The sequence below is a fragment of the Myotis lucifugus genome, unplaced genomic scaffold (assembly GCF_000147115.1).
Source record: "Myotis lucifugus unplaced genomic scaffold, Myoluc2.0 scaffold_767, whole genome shotgun sequence".
Taxonomy (NCBI): domain Eukaryota; kingdom Metazoa; phylum Chordata; class Mammalia; order Chiroptera; family Vespertilionidae; genus Myotis; species Myotis lucifugus.
In genome coordinates, this window is record NW_005871815.1 from 138,188 (window position 1) to 144,544 (window position 6,357).

A 6,357-nucleotide genomic window follows, 5' to 3' on the forward strand; every position below is an offset into this window, starting at 1 on the left:
TTACATTAATTTTACAAATCTTATTAGTCTGGCAATTTTAACAGTCATGTCTAAAGGTTCTGTGAAAAGTGGTCTCATTTACAAACTTAGAAGGAAAACACTAAATCCTACTACTTTATGAGATAGTTTTATTTTATCATGTTAAGAAGTAACGTCACATTTCCGCCCTAACCAGTTTGGCTCAGTGGATAGAACGTCGGCCTGAGGACTCCCAGGTTCGATTCCGGTCAAGGGCATGTACCTTGGTTGTGGGCACATCCCCAGTGGAGGGGGGGTGGTTCAGGAGGCAGCTGATCAATGTTTCTCTCTCATCGATTCTAGCTCTCTATCCCTCTCCCTTCCTCTCTGTAAAAAATCAATAAAGAAAAAAGTAACGTCACATTTCCAATTTAATGTCTATTTTCAAGAATAGATTTTGAATATTAGCAAATATGTTTTGGCACTATGTTTTTAAAAATCTATCAATACACTTTTTCTTTTTATTTTTCTTGAATATGGTGTTGATTTACAGGTGTATTGATTGGGATCATGCACTTACATTCATAAGTGAGATCATACACAGTGGAGATTAATTTCTCCTTTTATAATTTTTGGAGGTTTGTTTTTTCTTTTATTGTTTCTTTTAAATATTTCACAAATTCTAGGACATGCTAAAATTATGAAATAAAACATTGGATATATTTTATGCTTTGGAACAGTTAGATAGGATTGAACTTATAAAAGGTCGAGTGGATGCATCTCATACTTCAGTTTAGGGAACAAACAGTCTAAGAAACATTTGGCTAAAGTCTGCACCTAGGAGTCACATGTCTATCAAACACTTGTCAGCATCTCTCCAATAAACATGGTGATGGGTTTCAAAGCCCTGCACCTAGGATCCTTGTTCAATCACACTTTCTGTAGCAGCAAGTGCAAATTCATGACCACCCTAACCATTTAAAAAAATTACTCTATATACTTCATCTGTAAAATAAAATAAAAAAACTTATTTCTAGATTTGTTTTCAGAATTAAACAGTGCATGACTACAAAAAAATGCCTTGGCACAAAATAAATGCTATAAAATCATTTCTTAAAATAAAATAAAGTAAACCATTTCTAGGACTGCTCCCTAGATATTCTATTTATAAGCACAATGTCCTCTTCGCTCACATGGAGAGCAGAACTCACAGGGTCTCCTGTTTGTAAGTTTAAACCTATTTTGCAGGAAGGCAACATCTCTGACTCTCCAGAGATGCGGTTGCCATGTGCATTTTAATGCAGCATGTTTTTGTAGGGATATGCTTTCTGTTTTCTTGTATTTTGGAGGAAACCTGTGCTTGTTCAGTATTACAGAAACATAGAAGGTAGGATGTGTTCTGTGAAAGATTGATGTAATTCTCTAACGTAAGTTTTCTCAGTAGGCCTCAGTCTGGATTAAAAGAGAATGTTATATAGAAAATGCACATACACACACACAATCCGTACACAGATGAAGATGTATTGGCAGTGGCAGGTGACCAACTGGGAGATCTAGCCTCCATTTGAGCCGGAATAGAGACAGTACTGACATACTTATGGAGAATCTGATGCCTCTTCGACACAAATGGGCCCCAGTGGTGAGTCTCTACATGAGCTGAGTTTGTTCTCACTTCCACACAAGTCTGTCAGTCTCTTTGCAATTGAATTTAGAGCCTTCAAAAGTAATTGTGCATTTTATCATATGTCTCTTAAACAGCATATATGGCACACTATTTACAATCACTTGAGTTTCTGTCTTTTCATGAGCAGTAACATTTTATACAAAAGATCATTTTAATGTGTCTATAATTATTTTATAGTCATAGATTAAATAAATGGCAATGTATTTGAGAACTAAAATAAAATATTGTTCCTTCTTACTTTTTAATTCATTAAAAATAAATAATTTTACTAATTTTACATGAAATAGAATTAGTTCCTTTGTATTAAACTATTATTATAAAGATGCTTAATATTTAATAACTAGAGGCCCAGTGCATGAGATTCATGCACTTGCAGGAGGGTCCCTCAGCCTGGCCTGTGCCCTCTCGCAGTCTGGGAGCCCTTGGGGGATGTCCGACTGATGGCTTAAGTGGGCCTAAGCCATCAGTCGAACATCCTTAGCACTGCCGTGAAGGCAGGAGAGGCTCCCATCACCACCACTGCGCTCGCCAGCCATGAGCTTGGCTTCTGGCTGAGTGGTGCACCCGAGGGTAGCTCCTGCGTTGAGTGTCTGCCCCCTGGTGGTCAGTGTGCATCAGAGTGACCGGTCATTCTGCTGGTCAATTTGCATATTAGCCTTTTATTATATAGGATATCACTTTAGAAATATGACTTTTAATTATTTTAATGTTAGTCACCCTCATTTCCAAGGTAACTAGTCACTTACTTTGGCTTTTAATAAAAGGATCTTCTATTGAACTTAGAAAAAGAGGTAGGAAATTGATGTTTTAAAGGTTTTTCTAGTATTTTAATGATTAGAATATTTATTCTCTGAAACATTGTTAGCTGTTCATATTTTGGTTTATCCATAAGAGATAAAGAGCAAGCATGTTTGAAATATTAAGCCCCAGGACCTGTATCTGAGGGTCTTATAGCAGATGCTTGTATCACACAGTGAGATTGCTGGATCATATAGTTCTCTTTTTAATTTTCTGAGGAGCCTCCATACTGTTTTCCATAGTAGCTGTACTAATTTACATTCCTAACAACATTGCAAAAGTATTCATTTTTTACCACATTCTCTTACCTTTTTTATAATAACCATTATAACAGATGTGAGGTGATAGCTCATTGTGGTTTTTCATTGTGGTTTTTCCTTTTGTTGATGGCTTCCTTTGTTGTGCAGAAGCACTTGGATGATAATACATCTCAAAAGAGCAGAAATACAGGAGGTTGAAAGTTGGAGGGGAAGAAAATGAGTTTATTTTTAAATATGTTTCAAGTGCATAATAGGATAGGCCACAACTTGGGTCAGTAATGCAATCTAAAAGATTGGGCTAGAAATACATATCTATAATAATAAAAGCATGATATGCTAATTAGACCGGAAGTCCTTCTGGACGCTCTTCTGGACAAAGCTGGAGCTGCAAGGGCCAAGGCGGCTGCCGCAGTGGGTGGGGGCTGAAGCAGAGGAGGTGGCCTAGGCAGGCGGGGGCCGAGCCCCTTGCACGAATTTTGTGCATCAGGCCTCTAGTATGGAAGTAAACCTTATATAAATGGTAGTTGAAGTAGGTAGTAGCTTGATGTAGTCCCCCTTGTTTATTTGTGCTTTTGTTGACTAATGTCAAGGCAATTTTCCCTATGTCTTTTCTAGGAGTTTTGTGATTTCAGGTATGTTTATACATTAAATCCATCTCAAGGTAATTTTTGTGAGTAGCTTAAAGTAACAATTTAGTTCACTTCTTTTGTATGTGCATGTCCAGTTATCCCACCTCTTTATTGAAGAGGCATCCTTCCCTGCATTGAGTATTCTTGGACCTCTTGTCAAATATTAATTGATTGAATATGTGAGGATTTATTTCTAAGCTGTCAATTCTATTCTACTTGTCCACAGGTCTCTCTAAATGCCGGTACCATAACGTTTTGATGACTGTGCATAATTTAACAGTATCTTTCATTTTAATTTTGTATTCTTCAATTTCTTTTATCAGTGTCTTATATCTTTCAGTGTACAGATATTTCATCTACTTGGTTAAATTTATTCTTAAGTATTTTATTGATTTTAATATTATTGCAAATGGCATTTTTTATTTATTTTTCAGATAGTTCATTGTTAGTGTATGGAAAGATGTTGTTGTTTTCTATTTTGTTTGTCAGTTTATTTTGTTCATTAGATTCTACATATGAGATCATATGTTATTTGTCTCTCTGCCTGGCTTGTTTTGCTTAGCATAATGACCTCCAGATCCATCCATGCCATTGCAAAGTGTAAGATTTCCTTCATTTTTACTGACAAGCAGTATTCCATGTGTAACTGTACCACAGCTTCTTTATCCACTCATCTACTAATGGGCACTTGGGCTGTTTCCAGATCTTGGCTATTGTAAGTGATGCTGCTATGAATATAGGGATGTATATATTCTTTCTGATTGGTGTATAGGAATTTTTAGATCACACTGATGGGATCGCTGGGTCAAAAGGCAGTTCCATTTTTAACTTTTTGAGGAAACTCCATACATGCTTTTTTCCATAGTGGCTGCACCAGCTATCAGTCTGCATTTTCACTAACAATGCAGGGCTTCCTTTTCTCTGCATCCTCACCAGCACTTGTTGTTTGTTGACTTACTGATGGTAACCATTCTGGCAGGTGTGAAGTGATACCTCATTGTAGTCTTAATTTGCATCTCTCTGATGTTTAGTGAATTTGAGCATTTTTTTCATATGTCTATTGGCCATCTGTATGTCTTCTTCAGAGAAGTGTCTATTTAGGTCCTCTACCAATTTTTAATTAGATTCTTTGTCTTCCTGGTGTTGAGTTGTATAAGTTCTTTATATAATTTGGGAAATTAACCCTTAATCAGATGTATCATCGGTAAATATATTCTGTACAGTGGGTTCCCTTTTCATTTTGTTGATTTTTGTTGTTGTTATTGTTTGTTTTTTGCTATGCAAAAGCTTTTTAGCCTGACATAGTTTTGTTTGTTTATTTTTTCATTTGTTTTCTTTGCCCCGGAAGATATATCAGTAAAAATATTGCTACTCAAGATGTCTGGGATTTTACTGCCTATGTTTTCTTTTAGAACTAGAGGTCTGGTGCACGAAATTCATGCGGGGCGGGGGGGGGGTGTCCCTCAGCCCAGCCTGTACCCTCTCCAATCCGGGACCCCTCAGGGGATGTCCGACTGCCAGGGAAACCGGCAGTCAGACATCCCTCTCACAATCCGAAACCATAGGCTCCTAACTGCTCACCTGCCTTCCTGCCTGATGGTCCCTAACTGCCCCCACTGCTGGCCTGGTCACCCCCAACTGCCACCCCTGCTGGCCTGACGGCCCCCAACTGCCTCACTCACTGGCCTGGTTGACCCACACAGCCTGCTGCTCAGTCATTTGGTTGACCCTCACTAACCCCTTGCCAGCCTGGGTCGCCCCACACAGCCTGCTGCTCAGTTGTTTGGTCGTCCCTCACTAACGCCCCTGCTGACCTGGTCGCCCCATGCAGCCTGTTTGGTCATCCATTCAGTTGTTTCGGTTGCAATGGTCACTTAGGCTTTTATATATTTAGATTATCATGGTGTCATGACTTACATTTAAGTATTTTTATTCATTTGAGTTTATTCTTTTGTATGGTGTAAGTTGGTGATCTAGTTTCATTTTTTTGCATGTACCTGTCCAATTTTCCCAACACCATTTATTAAATAAACTCTTTTTACTCCATTGGATACCACTATATGCTCTTTCCTCCTTTGTCAAATATTAATTTTCCGTAAAGTCTTGGATTGATTTCTGGACTCTCTGTTCTGTTCCAATAATCTCTATGCCTGTTCTTGTGCCAGTACCAGGCTGTTTTAATTACAATGGCCTTATAGTATAGTTTGATATTGGTATTTTGACCCCTCCAACTTTGTTCTTCTTTCTCAAAATTGCTGAGACTATTCAGGGTGATTTTGGTTCCATATAAATTTTTGGAATATTTGTTCTAGATCTATGAAATATGCCATTGGCATTTAAGAGGAATTGTGCTGAAGCTGTAGATTGCTTTCAGTAGTATGGACACTTTAATTATGTTAATTTTTCCAATCCATGAACATGGTATATGCTTGTAAACATGTTTTATATATTGAGTGCATCCTGCAACTCTACTGAATTCATTTAAGATTATTTTTTTGTGGAGTTATATACATTGGCTAGAAGTTAGGAACATATATGTTGCTATATGCTTACAATTCTGCTATGTATTTCCATTTTCTAACCGGAAAAAAGAGGAGGTGAAATAGTTTATGCAACATGACTAAGAAAAAGAGCTCTTTGGTTTACAGCATGTTTACATAAATCAGAACTTTTCTGATTTATGTAGACAATACACAGCTAATGAATAACATTCTAAGATCAGGAAAAGATCACTCTTGAAACCCTATTAAATATCATGGCCCCCTGTTATAGTAGTTTACTGTACAGTAGATTACATTATGTTTACCAATATATTTCTCAAATATTTTGCCAAAGCCACAGGAACTGTTATCAAATCAATATCTCTTACATCAAGACATATAAGAAATATGAAAAATAAAGTATTTTTGAAAGAAAATATTATGTATGGCACATACATACATAATTTTTATGATCTAACTGAAATAGGAAGAACTTTAGGAATAGAAAATATAAGATGCCTTAGTTTTAATAAACTTCTGTATTAAAT